The following is a 5,043-nucleotide window of genomic DNA, read 5'->3' on the forward strand; positions in this document are numbered from 1 at the left end:
TTTTATACATCTAGTGTATGTTTCCATTTCTCCAAACTGTGTTTTCCTGTCTCTCCAGACGTAAATAATCCATCAGTGCTTGTTGTACGTGGTTGTATGCCACCCGTGCTAGAATGTCTTGTACATGTCTAACATACAGTCTTGACATGTGCCACTGTAATAAACTGGTAAAGCTTGCCATTCAAATGCCACAAAGCACCAAACAAATGCGTTTAATTTAAGCATTACTGCCCTATTGTGAATTTTGCCTTTGGCATTTGAATAGCAAGCTACCTTTGTGAGCTTAACTGCACTTGAAAAACAAAACAATTATCCTCACAAATTATTCATCCAATCATCTACTATACAGATAAAACATATTTCTGTGACAAAATGTAAAAGTAATGAATTTAAATAGCCCTTTGAATGGCTAGTTAACGTCTCTGCTTAACAGCAAATAACAGCCTAAACAAGCGTATAGTGGTCTAGTGGTCTAAAATGGCCACCAAGTCAGTCAGATAGTTTGTTTGTTGAATGATTCAAGAGGGGTTTGAGAAGGGATATTAGGATGGGAACACAACCTGTTAAAACCAATTAACTTGGCATATATGGCAAATAAATATATGTTAAAATATATTTTTAAATATATTTCAAAATATACAAAAAATGGCCAACATATATATTTGCTGCAATATATTTTTTGGCCATTTTTTGTATAGACCGTTTCAGCAGTAACAACATAAACAAGCGGCTGTCGCGGTCCGCACATAACTTCCGGTAAACTCCGCTAAGAATAAATAACAACAAAGTTCTTTAAACGTAGTTTATTTATATAACAAGCAAAAAAACAACACATAGATTACCTACACTGTAAAAAATACTTTGCTGCCTTAAAATTTTTTGTTGAATCAACTCAGATTTACAAGTCATTTCAACTTACTATTATTTATCTTGACTAGAGATGAGTTGTTATAACTACAGGTGAGTTGTTAAAACTAATAAATTTAAGTTGACTTTTCTCAACTATATTTTATAAGTTGTGACAACTAATTTCTGTTGACATGACTCGTAAATCTGAGTTGATTTAACAAAAAATTTTAAGGCAGCAAAGTTTTTTTTACAGTGAACCAAAACATTTGTTATTTTCGACGAGGCATTCGTTCAAGAGATCAGTTTAGTAACTAGTCAAACCGGAAGTAAGGTTAGGATCCAGACGTGTATCACATGCGTCCGATGAAACCGTCTATATTTTGAAATATAAATGCATTAGTAAATACATTGTAAATTTCCTTTTTACATTTTTAGTCCTTCATATATTTCAATCCAAGGAAATATATTCACATCGCATTGGAAGAAAAAAATTGTTTATGTTACGAATTTTCAACTTCAAAAAATTCTTTATAAAATTAACTTGTATTTAGCATATATTTAAATTATATATGGGATGTAAATTAGAAATGTATTTGCTTGCTCTTAAAATACATTTTAAAATATATATTGATATATGATGGTTAAAACTAAATATATTTCCAAATTCAAAAATATATTCAATTGAGCATTACATCCTACAAAATGTATTTGGAATATATTAAAAATATATTTTTGGCCAGAGAAATGTATTTTTTTTTTGCCATATGGGTATAGCGTGGTTAAAACTGTTGACCTTTTTAGCAGGGCTATAACTAGCATTAGCATAAACCTCTCAAATCCCAAGACATATGGTTAGCTTGTTGCTACTGTAATACTAGGAGATCGACTACAGGAACTGTTTTGTTTATCAAAAAAAAAATTTAAAATCTTGCATTATTTAGGATTCAAGGGCCAAAACAAAATGGCTAGTGGAAGATAAATGATTCATTGTGGCATATTTTGTGTGTTTGTTGTTGTTAAAGCCATTAAGTGCAGCTCGCATTCAAATCCATGTTGACTTATCATGTAAATGTAAATGCAACGTCATAACATGAAATGAATGTCACTTTGCCGCAAAAATGCAACGAAACCCTCACTAGTCTTCCCGCCATAACCCAAAGATGAATGTACGCGGAGGCTGTAGTTATGGCATAGCAAAGAGGGGTGTTGTTTCTGGGCACTTTATTTATGTACATCAACATAACAGTGTTTAGATTGCTCATTGTAATTTTAGAGCGAAAAGCGATGTTGAATTTGTGCAGTTGAATGCCTGCTGTGGTGATGCTGAGATGTGGAATATGTGATATCATATATAGATGAACAGAAATAGTTAATAAGCTTGAATGGCTGTATCTCTAATATCTGCACATATATAGAAGTCTTCCAATACACTTGACCCTCTCAACAGTTTGGGGTGCTAGGCAGAGCAGTATGAAATATTTCATTCGTGTCGCCAGTCACACTTTAAGTACTTTAAGAAGGTCATCATGTCATTCACTTAAATCACTAAAGGGATAGTTCACCCAAAAGTGAAAATTCTGTCATCATTTACTTTTTCTTTAACACAACTGCACCTATATTGACTTCCATTTTTATTCCTATATCTAACTATACCTTAAGAAATTGATTATAACTTATAATGAAAATTTTATTATAGTTTATGACACTTCATGTTAATAAATGACCTATGGCTGTCACTATTCACTATTTCTTACATAGTTCACATATATAGTCCACTTTAATTCAGTAGTAGTGAATTAAGACACCAAGCACCAGAAGCATTGTGTCCAGATGCGGGATTTAATTTGGCACGCACCTCACAAGTGTGAATCATTTGTACACTCGTTATTGGGGTGCGTTATGGTAAGAAAATATTATAAATATTATAATAAAAATTAAAATATAATTTTGGACATTACACAAAATAGCCCTTCCCTTAAAAGTGACATATAATAAAAATCTGACATTTTCCATGTTTAAGTGCTATAATTGGGTCTCTTCTATCAACCTAGAAAATGTGAAAAAGATCAACCCAGTAACTTAGTTTTGGTCAACCATTCCCTGCAAGCTTGTGAAAAAATAGGTCATTGAAATTTGTCTCCCCTTGTGAAGTCAGAAGGGGATAATACCGCCCCTTAATCTGCACTATCCAACCATGGCACTGCCATTTAGTGCAGAGATCAACTCATTGGCATTTAACAGGCACATTTTTGCTCACACATACAAAGAAGCAATTTTAGCATGCTATAATGAATATTTACATAGTATTTTGAGCTAAAACTTCACATATGGGGACACCAAAGGTTAATTTGACATCTTAAAAAATCTTGTGAAATGTCCCCTTTAAATAGTACACTATTTATTTAAATTAAGGCATCATTTTCATCTAGGACCAGGATAAGCCCTGTCCGGAAAAAACACCCCTTGAAGTTTTTACTGTTGTGTTCCAATGAACAAATAACAAAGCAGGTTTTTGAGCAATATGTGGGTATGACAGAATTTTCATTTTTCGGGTTTCTTTAAATAGCATGTTTGATTTGGAGAAAAGTTTTATGCTGCTCTCAGTGCACTGTTTAAACGTACTGTCGGTCATGTGGTTAGTGTCCTAATAGTTGTTGAGAGTCCAGCTGTTGTCATCTGTGTGGAGGTGATACTGATCACTTCCTCTCTCTTTTTTGTCTCTCTAATATACACAGTGGTTAGTCAGTTTCTATGAGATCTCCCTTGGCCTTTTAAATTCATTTATGGGTGAATGTTTTAACATGTGCTACTTGCAGCTTGTTGCCTTTTGTCATTTGCAGTTAGCGTTTATAGATTAACCAATGCATAAACTGAGATTATGTAGAACAGCAATACTGTAAAAAGAAAGGAAAAAAGTGGCTATGGGCCTAAAGAATGAACTGATGTATGCAAAAAAGGCAACTTGAACAGATCTTTTGTGCGATTTGATTATTTAGCTTCTTTGTACTATAGTTTTTAAATGCTGATTCATTTTTTTTGTGACTTCATACGCATAGATCTTATTTCTCATAAATACTTTGTTTTAAATATTAAATATATACTGATGAGGTTTGTAGCTGTATAGCAATCTAGATGTGTTTAAATCTGATGACTATGTCTGCAGGAACGGATGAGATTAATAAGCAAAATCTAGGATTGGCTAGTAATGTCTAAGCATGCAGGTTGCATCTGCAGTGCATTATATATCTAAATAGTGATGCACTAATGCATCTGCGGGCTTCTGCTGTGTTGTTCTCTGAGTTTGTGCACTTAAAGGAAAACAGCAGGGAGATTTAAAGAGATACGTCTCATTTAACAAACAGGAAAACCATATCAACTCCACTGTCTCCAACTTATTGCAATGCATGCTACATACATATTTAAAGCTAGTAGCCTAAATACTTACAGCTGCATTTTAAAGCAGGCTTGATCTTGGTTGAAAAAGAAGTATTTATAAGGAATACTTTATGTGTGCTTTATATGCACAGTCTTTTGTCTGTATTTTGAGGTGAGAACTTGCTGTACTGGTGAAAAGACAAAACCTTGCACTCTTTTAAAAATCTTGTACTATGTTCATTTGAGAGTTTGGCTCTCTTCGATTTGATGGTTTGTGTTTAGGCATAGATTGTGATTTTTTAAGTGTTGGTTCAGAAAATATGACTCTAAACTGGATTTCACTGCCTGGGTGACTGAATCATTCTCACTGCCAAACTAAAAGAGCAGAGGTGGGCAAACTACAGCCTGCGGGCCACATAAAACAAGGGCCATATAGGGCCTGCAAGGCAGTTTATTTGTCTGTAGAAAATTAGGTCAAATCAACATATATATGTCTTTTTAACTTAACAGATTAAGTTAAACATGTCAACTTGTTTTTATTAGTCATTTCAATTTATCTTTCAAAACTAAGTTGTATTAACTTCATGTTGCATTTTTTTGTTTTTTTCATTTTAAAGTATTAAATATTCTAGTAGTTGAGGATTTTCTCCATAATGAATAATTTAATGCAATATAAACAAAATCCTGTATTCCCTATATTCAGATTTTCACGTTGGTGGATATACTGTAAACTTATAGTTATATACATTAGCAATGCACTTCATTTAAACCTTTATTTAAGGTAAAAAGTGCAAAAATAAAGGATTACCTTTATTTAAA

Source organism: Paramisgurnus dabryanus, chromosome 8, assembly GCF_030506205.2.
Source record: "Paramisgurnus dabryanus chromosome 8, PD_genome_1.1, whole genome shotgun sequence".
Classification (NCBI taxonomy): Eukaryota; Metazoa; Chordata; class Actinopteri; order Cypriniformes; family Cobitidae; genus Paramisgurnus; species Paramisgurnus dabryanus.